Source organism: Pipistrellus kuhlii, unplaced genomic scaffold, assembly GCF_014108245.1.
Source record: "Pipistrellus kuhlii isolate mPipKuh1 unplaced genomic scaffold, mPipKuh1.p scaffold_m20_p_9, whole genome shotgun sequence".
Lineage (NCBI taxonomy): Eukaryota > Metazoa > Chordata > Mammalia > Chiroptera > Vespertilionidae > Pipistrellus > Pipistrellus kuhlii.
In genome coordinates this window covers 6553660-6565869 of record NW_023425595.1, presented here as the reverse complement: position 1 = coordinate 6565869, position 12210 = coordinate 6553660, and positions in this window count along the sequence as shown.

The window sequence follows — 12210 nt, the reverse complement described above, 5'->3', positions numbered from 1 at the left end:
GTATGATATATAACATTTAACATATACTATATGGTATATAATACATAATAATATATAATATATATAATTGGCATAATTGAACTGTTAGCTTGTGCCTAAGATGACAATTAACATGATGTCACTATCCTCACATTTTTGATGTGCCTTATGGGTTTCTTTTCTTTGCATTATTGCAATACCCTATGGAATATTTGCAAATATCTAAGAAATTAATAATAGCTTGCAAAGTTAAAACAGTACCCTGCCTTATGATTGTCTATTAATAGGGCTAGTGACCTGGTGTATGGATTCATGCACATTGAAAGGAAGTTAATTAGAAGGTGGCTGGTGGGGTGGGACTGGGTGAGGTGGGCCAGACATGCCCTGGAGCCAACCACCTGGGGTCCCGCCCTGGCCCACTACACCTGGGGCAGCTCTGTGGCTCAAAGGGCATCTGTAGAGTGAGCAGGGTCCCTCAGGCAGGTGGGACCACTCAGCCTGGTCTGCAGGGATAGGGCTGAAACGGGCTTTCTGATAGCCATCCCCCAAGGGATCCTAGAATGAAAGAGGGCACTCTGCAAAGTTGCTGTCCTACAGGGTGTGGAACACAAACACAGGTGTGCATTAAACCAGATTGGGGGCCAACAGTGCCCCAGCAACAACATAACCCATGGATGAAGGTGGGATCATGTGACCCCACGAGGAATTGGGCTCCTTCCTCTCTGGTTCTGGGGTGTGTCATCCAAGAACTGCCACTACCAAGTCACTGCAGCTCAGTAGCTCCTATGTTGAGCGTCTGTCCCCTCGTGTGTGTCATACTTACCAGCTGGTTGAAGAGTTGAATGGTACCTTAGCCTGTTATATAGATGCTTACTTCTCTTCTTCAACAAAGCTGCTGATACCCTTTGCCTTGGGGTTAGTTCTGTAGGAGCAAATCATGAGATGAGGATTGTGTACAGTTAAGCTATTAAATATGTGCACCCAGGAAAAGTTTTTAAGATAGTGGGGGACTCTGGACAGGGAGGAAGAAGATCTCAAGTCCTGGCCTCAGATACCTGCTGAAGGGAAGCCTGGAATATAAATTATACTTAAGAATCTGTCCCAGCTGAGCTTTTATATGTTTATCCCACCGGCTATAAGCTGTGTTCACCCCAAGGGGACATAATATCCCAGCCACTTCTGGCACATGGCTCCAGCAGTGCAAGAGCAGAGAATCACAGGGGAAAGCCAGGAGGCTCAACATACAGAGAAGCCAGGAGATGGAGGCACCTGCACAGCATCAAACAATTGAGGACCTCTTGAAGGCTTACATGTATTCCTCTGCTTTCTCTACTTAGAATCCAGGAGCAGCCCACAGTATTTTAGAGGGCACTAACGTAACAGTAAATGAATGTTTTCAGACAGCAAGGACTCTAGTCTCTGTGTCCTTTCATAACCAGGTGCAGTACCATCTATTGGCTTCAGAGACTGCCATTGATAATATAATTAGGAAAAATTAGACAACAGTCATTGTCTGAGTAGTTGGCTAAAAGGTATTTTGGCTCAATAATCTTCTTGCAAAAATAACTTTTAAGTTAGTTCCAGATTGTCAGTCACCTTCTTTCTGTAATCTTCACAGGCCTCATTCTTTGTAATAAATGAACAATCTAGGTTTGCTTATTTAGGTGAACTCTGACTGTTTTCAGGGGGATTGGATAAAAGGGGGAAAATGTGTATAGAAAAATGATTCTCTCTTCTTTCCATCTACACTGAGTGGCCAGATTGTTATTATATCTGAATGTATAACAATCTGGCCACTCAGTGTGTATGTTAGAGGGCCTGGTGTATGAATTTTTGCATGGGTGGGGTTGGACATGGGCTGTTGGCTGGCCTGCCTGCTAGTCAAACTCCTGGTCAAGGGGACCTAGGAGGGGACAATTTTCATATTAGCCTTTTATTATATGGGATATACACTGAGTGGCCAGATTATTATGCGTTGAGAGATCATAATAATCTGGCCACTCAGTATATGGTTCCCATTATCTCTTCATTGAGTAAACACTGCTCTCTGTTAGTGCCAGGACCAGTGCTTAGATTAGAAAATATAATGCCAAATAAGACTAGGTCTTACTGGAGGAGATAGACATTTTAATTGATAATTACAACAGGATTTCCTCATTATTTATGGGGGATGTAATAGTTATCTACTTCTGCCTAACAAGTTACACTAAAACTCTTTCCTAGTTTCTGTGGGTCAGGAATTTAGACAGAGCACAGCAGGGATGCTTGTCTTTGCTCCCTGGTTTCTAATCCCTCAGCTGGATGCTCAAAGCCCAAGGCTAATATCATTTGAAGGCCCATTTGTACACATGCCTGGCAGTGGATGCTGGTTGCTTGCTGTAGGCTTAGCTGCAGTTGTTGGCTGGAAAATTCACATGTGACCTTTGCATGTGGCCCGAGCTTCCTTATAACATGAGGCTGGATTCCAAAAGCAAGATCCCCAAGTGAAACAGAACTACTAACAGTGCTACTGATAGGATTAAGTTAATTAATTAATGTCTAATGCTAAGATCATCATCTGGCACATAATACTTATTGAGAGTTCAATATTATTATTAATGATCGTATTAATAGTAAATATGAATATAAAGTACGTTAGTAATATTTTACATAGACTGCAGGGTATGTATGGGGTGGGGGTGGAGCATTTATCAACTTTTTGGTTACTATCCAACAAATCAATTGTTTATTTTGGAAGCTATACTTCTATTATTTGTTAGTAACTCATGGGGTTCAGTGAGAGATTCTGCCTGGCATTGTAAGAGCTGAGCTTCTTTTTTCTAAATTTATTTTTATTGTTCTAAGTATTACTTATGTCCTTCCCTCCCCCCCCCCCCTTTTTTTTTACCCTTCCAGGCTTACCATATTAGCACCTTCAGTGAGCACTGATAATGTTTTAGTTACACTGAAAGACAACTGCCAGGCAGGATGATCAGCAGTACCATGATAATCATAGGATTAAAATTAATTTTGGGATTCTTGGAACTGTGTCTCAATGTGGTGATTAAGTCTCAGTTACATACAAATGCCTTCACTTGTCAACAGTCTCACTTTCCTTTATGATGATCATTTCATTCAGCTTTAAAATGAAATTTATTCCATATGCACACAGAGATAGGGAAGGAAAATGAGGAAGAAGAAGAATACCATTTGACACATAATATAGGGTTCTTTTCATCTAATAAGCATCAGTGCATATTATGAATGACTTTGAGTGACTGATCCATTTTAAAAAACTCTTATAATGACTACCTATATCTCCATTATTAATTGTTAAAGGAGACAGTATAACCTTTATTGATGCTGGTTGAGTAAATACTTTTTTTAGTCTTCTAAAAAAAATCTGAAGCTGTTAGGATTGTCTTCTTGATCTTTGGCCAATGCATTATGCTAGCATTCATTTTAGTGATTGTTTTTATTCAGCCTACAGAGTAGTTCAAACTCCTTTGAAGTGTCATGCACCTCATCCTCCACTGATTTTATTGTCATCACCCCTACTGATAACTCAACCTACATCTGACTTAGAGCATAGAAGACACATAATCTAACACTTCTGTATTTTACGTATGTTGTTCCTTTTTACTGAAAACGTTTTCTCCTTATTTTTCATTTTTCAAAATGCATTCACTCTCATATTGAAAATCTCTTCCTCTTCTTAGTTCTCTGAAAAAATTCTTCCTCCCTCCTTTGTGCTTGCATTCCTTTGAGTGCACATTACTTTTGTGGGGCATATCCAATTCATTGTTGCTTGTCCCTCCATAGGCAATGTCCCTCCATCTCCTCAGGTGGTGACTTCCTCTGGAGCAGGAACTATTTTATACTCATGTTTAGGTCTTCAGCGTCTATGACCTGGCTTGTACATGTTAGATAAAATGCCTAAGGAATGTATTATAAACAACTATACCCAGATCTGGCCTGAGGTCTACTTCTTTTTCCATAATTTAGTCATACTTCTAAACTGTGCTATGTGCTATTTTTTTTTTTTTTTTTACTTATTTATTTGTCTGCTACTGTGTAACAGAGCACCCCTAAACTCGGTGGCTTAAATGATGCCGGGATTTGTCTGTGTTCAGCCAGGTGGTTCTTAGTCAGTTTCAGGCAGTTTGAAAACTTCCGCACCCACATGCTTGGCAGTCGATGCAGGCTGTTGGCTGACACATCAGTTGAGACGGTGACTGGAACACCTACACAGAATTGTTTATACACATAATGTAGGAGATTAGTAAAACCTAGATAAGATGTAACTACTCATTCTTAAATTATGCTTTTATTTGCCTATAGGAGTCTGATCATGTTGCCCCCACTAGATCCAATATACATTCCCATTTTTCTAAATGCAAATGCATCCATCCTTTAAATTTAGCTTTCTTGGCCAAACCCTTGCTGTCTTTAATTGTTCATGACTCTTTTAATTTAGCCCTTCCATTCTATTTTCCTATTTATGAGTAAAAGCATTTGACAAAATCCTGCATATTTTCCTCATAAAAACATTCAGCAAACTAGGGAACTTCCTCAGCCTGAGGAAGGACATTTATGAAACACCCCCAGCTAACATCACACCCAGTTGTAGAAGAATGAAAGCTTTTCCTCTGAGATTAAGAATAACCAAAGATTACCTACTGTGCCATTTCTATTTAATATTGTACTGGAAATACAGAGAAATTAAGCAATGAATAGATATATCAATAAATTTAAATTGGAAAGGAAGAAGTAAAACTATCTGTATTTTCAGATGACATGATCCCATATATAGCAAATCTATAATGAGATATCATTTCAGATGCACTAGGATGACTGTAATGAAAAAAGAAAAAGAAAATAGCAAGTGTTGATGAGAATAGGGAGAAATTAAACTCTCATACATTGCTAATGAGAATGTAAAATGATGCATCCATTATGGAACATAGTTTTGCAGTATGTCAAAAATTAAAACATAGAATTATCAGATGATCCAGCAATTCTTCTCATACATATATACCTTCTCAAACAAATATTTATACATGGATGTTCATAGCAGTGCTATTCACAGTAGGCACAAGGTGGAAACACCTCAAATGTCCATCAATGGATGAATGGTTAAACAAAATTCATAATATATATAAATGTAATATTATTCACAGAGGATTTTAGGACACCCTAAAAATGAAATAAAAGCTTATGTAAGCAAAGAAATAAAAAGTGGGACTGAAAAGATCAAATATTAGTGTTCTCAATTTATCTGAAATATTCAGAATAGGTAAATTCATAGAGACAGGAAATAGATTAGTGGTGCCAGGGGTGGTAGTAGGGGAGAAAGGAGTTACTGCTTAATGGGTACATGGTCTCCTTGAGGGGTGAGAGAAATGTCTTGAAACTAAATGTCTAAAAATCCTCTGTGCTTTGCCTATTCACTCACTCTTGGGTTTAATGACTGATTATCATTACAATATGTTCAATGCTAAAATTGTCAACAATCTGCCAGAGAGTATAATATGATCTATGAAAGCAATCTATGTTGAAAAAATATTGAGTTGCAACTAATAAATCAATTAGCTCTGTATCATCAACGTACCGGGGAGTGGATGGCAGTCCACTGTAGTGAAAGAGACTGGATTTGGGGCTCAAAAAGACTTGAGTTCAGATTCTGATTCCAATGCTCCACCTACAGACAAGTCACTTCACCTTTTGAAACTTTGTTCCCACATTGATTAAATGCAGGCAGTATACCTATCTATAGAGGCTATGAGAACTGTTATGAAACTAATTATACCATAAACTCCAAGAGATTGAATGACTCATGTTTATCATTGACCTCTTATTTTCTCCCTTCCCCCAACACTAAGGCAGGCACATGAGGTTGGGAACCTCTTTTTTATTAACATGATCATTATACTTAGAGACAGAATATTGCACTCAGCTGTCAAAACAGCCCCAATTTTATTCAGTAATTAAATGTTTTTCTCTTTTCTGGATTTAATTCACCATGGGATTTGTTTTTTTTTCCAAATTCTGTATCTACTCTGTTTATCATTCACTCATTCATCCAGGGAGCTATATACACAGACAAGTAAATGTTAAACCGTGGACCCCTTAACACTAATGGGAATTGTGTCACTCATTTTTCTCTGCTCAGTGTGTGCACTGATCACTAAAGAATCAAAAGGGAATTGGGATGGAAATCAAAACAAAACCAATGCCTCTCGTCTTCTTTCTGAACTTCCCTATTCCCTATGAACTATCCCTCAATTAAAAATATGTACATATAAATAAATAAATATTTCATACTGAGATGATACCAAGCTTTAGTAAGTGGATCAGGACATTAAAGAACAAAATAAAACAACAACAACACTGCTTTTCTTGCCTTTCCCCTACCTTGGATATGGACATGTTAGAATTATAATAACTTTGGGGAAATCCTAGAGTGTGAAGAGGGGCCTGGTAGTTTATATCTGTGTGTATTTCTATGACTGGATCTATGTTTATATCTATGACATCTATACCTATATTTCAAGTTAGAGAGTAAAAGAGTCTTTAATAAGAATACTTCATGCACATATTCAATACTAAGTAATGTTAGGGATACTTATAAACCTAGAAAAATCTATGTAACTCAGTAATTTTATGTGTGTGCAATAGTGGGATAGTAATATTAAAAAAGTAATTTTTCCCTAAATTCTTTAACCTTTACTTAAGTTAGAGTTTAATTTTTACCTATCCTTCAACCATTGACACTCAATTAATGCTCTCAAGTCAATTTTTTTTTTAATATTGTGGAAAGGCAAGTTCATTGCTATGCTTTGTTTTTAATGGATCTCAAGAAAATTGTTCAACCTGGACCAATAGAAGCCAAGAGGGTAGGAGAATTGGCATCAGTTTTAGAATAAGTTCCAAAATTTCCAAACCAGAAAGGGCAGAAAAGATCCTTTATCCTTTTCCTTTGAGCCTGGTACAATTTCTCTCTCTCTCTCTCTCTCTCTCTCTCTCTCTCTCTCTCTCTCTCTCTCTCTCTCTCTCTCTCTCTCTCTCTCCTACTGGAAAATGGGAATAACACCTCATAGGTTTGTTGGTCATGTTAAACGATCTATTGTAGATCTTTTACTAGGTTCCAGAAACTTAGAAGCAGGTATGCAACAACAACAACAAAAGGCACTTCTAACTAAATTCTTTAGATTGAATTAAACCACACCAGTTGCTAACACACCACTCCACTTAGGCTTATTGAGAAACCTAAAGCCAGTGTGCTGGAGACCATTTCCCCTGAAACAGAAAAGTGCCCTATATCTCCAAAAGACCGGGCAATTCCTTGTTCCCAAGTACCTGCAATAAAGACACTAGGCGGGTCAGAGCCCATCTCCTCTCTTCCAGTTTCACCCAGATTCTGGGAGTGTGTGCTGACTTGAACTGGAGTGCTCTGCCCAACTCACAGGCGTGCATGGAGGTATGCTAAATTTTAGGAAAACACTGCAGTGTTCCACTTTTGTCAATCATTGTATGAATTACTAGCTCAAGTAGTTCACATTTCCCACAGTTACTTTATGTTCCATCCAGTGGAAAGCTGGCTTTGCAGCCCTTGCTGTGATCAAAAGCAAGCCACCCACGAAAGTCAACGTGAACAGGAAGTGGGGTGCCCATGTCTCATGTGATTGGCTTTGAGAAGTTGTGCAGTGCCCAACTGGTGTGCATAGCTTATCAGGCACCACTCATGGCAATTTAAGAAGGAAGCAAGTTAATTTTTCTTCAATTCATATGCATCCCCTTTTCAAAGAGCTACAAGTTATTAAGACCTAAGTACTTCTTAAGTTGTCTGGCTCTAACTACGAATACAGGAAACAGTTAGACACTCCAAGTATGATTTATTCCCCACCTGCACCAGCATGATCTGGGGAAACAAAACAAATACTCCTGACGCAGAATTTCTAGAATCTGCATTTCTAGCACTTCTCTAGTTAATTCTTACATCCACAGAAGCTTCAACACCACCCACCCAAATCCATGTATGTTTTGTTTTTTTTTTGTCCAACATCTCAGATTAAACTTTTTTTTTTTTTTTCCTGCCAAGCCTCTTTCACATGAAAGACCTGTTTGTATCTTCAGGCCTCTACAATCCACAGCTAAAGAGAAACCATCCAGCCCTCTTTCGCTTTTTCTGTTTTTACAGCAAAGGGAGACACGGAAAAATAACCAGGATGCTTGGGGCTGGAATCCTCCTTTCTCCAGGTTATTACTGTGTATGGGAACAGCTGGATCATATGGATTTGTCACCTGCGGATGTGAATTACCAGCCGAGCATTCATATTGTTTCTTTTTCCTCCCTCTCACCTCTCGGCTTGGTCCCTGGGGTTTCAGCATGGAGCCTAGAAGCTTTTAATGGAAAGTTAATCAGCCAAATCCTCCCAGTTCAGAAGTTCCTCCTTGGCCCAGGCCCGTGCTTTGAACACCAGGGTATCCATGTAACGGAGGGGAAGCAATTATTTACGAATGTTTTCCAGAGGGCTTAGAAGAGGTAATGACCCTCAACGGGGGCCTCCTGGAGTCCCTGGGAGTCACTACATGCCACAGAGAGAATGGTCTGACTCATTATATTTTCAAGATTTGTTTATTCTTGTCAAAGGAAGAAGCAAATAAGCAGAGAGGTGCTGGCTTCTGAGATGCCACCAGGGAGGTTTCTTTTTGTCTGTTTGTATTTTTAAATTTTATTATTTTATTATTTTTTAAGCAGTAGCGTCCTGTCCATGTCAGTGGAGGAAGTTATGTGTGTTAGAGACACAGGTCACCTACATTGGATCTGCGTGTAACTTTTCTGCTTTCAATCTACATGTGCTTAACCAAATCTCTGGCTAAGCATTCCGAAATTGATTTTCAAAGAGAATTTGCATACTGATACTTTTAAGATGTTTTAAACAGCTAGCTGGTGTTTGGGGGAGGAATCAGAGGTGGTGGGAATGCCATAAAAAGAGGATGTGAGTTGCTGAGTATATTGGTGGTCTCTGTTGGAGGCCAGAGCTTCAGAGGTATGAGACTTCCGACTTGGGAAATGGTACCGTGTGGTGGGAGGGGTAGAGCTGTGGAGCCCATCTGCTCTTGAGTTCTTGTGGGTTTTGGAGAAATCACTTTCTCTCCATTAACCTTACAGTCTCCTATCTTTAACGTAGACATACTGGTGCCTGCCACATGAGATGTTGATTCTCTCCTGAATATCTTGAAGCACAGTCAAACCCTCATTCACACTGTCACTTACCCTCTTTGGTAAGGCCAGCTTCATTCTTTACTAAGTGATGAATTCTTCTTGGTTTTCTTCCACTCTTAGGTGTGCTCCACCCTGATCCATTGTCTGGATGGTAAGGGATATAAACTTGTGAGAATTGGAAAAAAAATCTTTACACCTCCAAAGGCTTATAAGCACTTAATGGTTCTTCCAGTCCAATCCCATAAAACTAATCCTCAATGTAGTTTCTCACAACTCTTCATCTTCTAGCCACAACAGAATTCTGTGACTTCCTCACATGTGCCCAGCACACATTTAAAACCAGCCTACATATTAGCCATTTCCTCAACCTGGAAATTTTATTCACTACCCACTGTCTGGGTATTTGCTTCTCATTCTTTCAGTATCAGAATGAAGTCACTTGTTTTCTAAAGTTTTCTCTTTTCCATGGAGGTGTTACATGTCCTTGTATGGGCTCCTATATCACCATCTATGTATGTATCATTTTAAGATATAGCCTAGACTTTCAAACTCTCCATGCAGTCCTGTAACTTACATTCTGGACCAAGCTCCACAGTGTTAGAGCTCTATACTGTGTTTAATAGAAGCTAGATTTTGTCAATATTATTATCTATAAAAAGAGGATAGTTCTCCATCGATTATTATATGAGTTAAATAATGTACTAAAAATATCTGGAACAAACACTTAACAAACATGTTTGCCTATATACTTGAAATATGGGTTATCAGCTTTTATGTTTGCATCATTTATTTTTTCATTCACTCACAGTAAGTACACAGTGTCAGTATTTACTGGATACTCTTTTAGGCACTAAAGACAGAAATAATAAAACAGCTCCCTGTTAAGAAAGGTTCACATAATAATGGAACATGCACCAGAGTATAACCCTTTATGGTTGGGCTTGTCAAGTTCTATAAAGTGTCTTTGGGCCTTCTTAGGAGACCGTGACCCATTGTCTGGACCCAGATAATGTTCCCCATTTGCTTTACATTGTGCTTTCAGGTGGGCGATACTTACTGCTTTTCTTCCCTTGAACCACCACACAGGGATAAGAACTATAATCCACAAGAATTTATAAAATAACTTCTGGGTACAGTTACTGTGGCAGGGGCTGGCGGTAACTGGTAAATAAGACAGTAATTTTTTTTTTTTTTTTTTTTTTTGTAAAACTTTTGTTCTAGTGCAGGAGACTAACATTTAAAACTTTTAAGATATCTTAATATATATATATATATATATATATATATATATATATATATATATATATATATATATATATATATATTTAACCAGAGCTGTAATAAGTGCAGTGGCAGGTAACGGCACAGTGCTAAGGAAAACCAAACAAAACACACACATGCCAAATCTCACCTGTTTTGTGGATAATGAAAGAATAAGGTGCTTATTTGAGGAATCTCATTTATTTATATTTTTCCTTTTTATTGAATTGATTGGAGTGGATCTGGTTAACTAAATCAGGTAGGTTTCACGTGTACAGTTCTACAACACATCATCTGTATACTTTATTGAGAGTTCACCACCACAAGTCAACTGGAGTCCATCATCATTTATCCCCTCTATACAGTTCTCCCTCTTCCTCTTCCCCTAGAAATCACCATACCCTTGAGAAATCTCATTTAAAAAGTGAAGCCTAAATGTTGGAAAGCATTTCTTTGGCAAAAGAAGACTTGGAGACTGAAAAAGCCTTCTAGGCAGCCTTACAAGCAAAGGCCTAGAGACTAGATAATGCCAAGAGGGTTTGAGAAACTAAAATAAGGCCAAGGTGTCAGAAGGGCAAAGACAGACTAGAAAATTGGCCCAAAATGAGGTCATTGAGAAAAGTAGGAGTCAGCTCATATTGGACTGGGTCATGTTAATTTTTTTTGACACTGTGCTGAGTGCTATGTAGATATTGCCCAATTTACATGTCATAATACCTGTGCACTTTAATATTGTGGGGTTATTTTTAAAAATATATATTTTGTTGATTTTTTAAAGAGAGGAAGGGAGAGGGAAAGAAAGTTAGAAACTTTGATGAGAGGGAAACATCAATCAGCTGCCTTCTGATGATGTGCCTGCAACCAAGGTACATGCCCTTGACCAGAATCGAACCTGGAACCCTTCAGTCTGCAGGCTGACACTCTATCCATTGAGCCAAACCAATTAGGGCTTGTGGGGTTATTTTTGACAGTTGAAAAAACTGAAATCCATGCAGCTAATGTGACTGGTTCAAAGTCTTTTAGCTAGAAAACAAGGGGCTGCCTGGCATTCAAATCAAAATCAGTCTGAGAGCAAAATATATCAATATGTACTACTTTCATTTTTTAACTATACTACATTTCCTCTATGCATATAAGATATTTATGGTTTTCACTTGTTCTCAGTTTTAACTTCGAGGAACTAAGGAGAGAAATTCTTTCTCCATTCACCTATCTCACAGGACATCTGGTTTCTTTTTCTTTACTCTGTGAGGCTTATCAGAAGGGGGCTGCTCTGGCAACACAGAGGGAGGCATGAGTTCTCTGTTATCCAGGGTCAGGATGGACACCCTCCAAGGTCAGCAGCCCCCAACCCCAAAGACTTTGTCACCACCTTGGCCCATAATTCCCCCATTTCAGACAACTCTATGTTTTAACACCTCACACAGGCTGTATCCTCCACATTCCTTTGATATGTTCAAATACAGTATTCTTTTTTCAGAATCCAAGACTCCAGCAGAAGAAAATCACATCATTAAAGGAAAAGTATGCCTTATCCCCACCACTCTGTGGCACAACTATCTCCTCAGTCGCAGCCCCTTTTCCTTTTCTTCTGTAAGTGCAGGGTCCAACATTTGCAAACATTAAAAATGTGGTGCAGAGAATAATAATTTCTGTAGGTTAGCAAGGCTACTCCTCACTGCATTTGTATTTGAAATTGCAGTCGAACTGAGTGAACTTCCGTCTGACACAGCAGCTGCAGATCGGAATTATGGCTAAATATC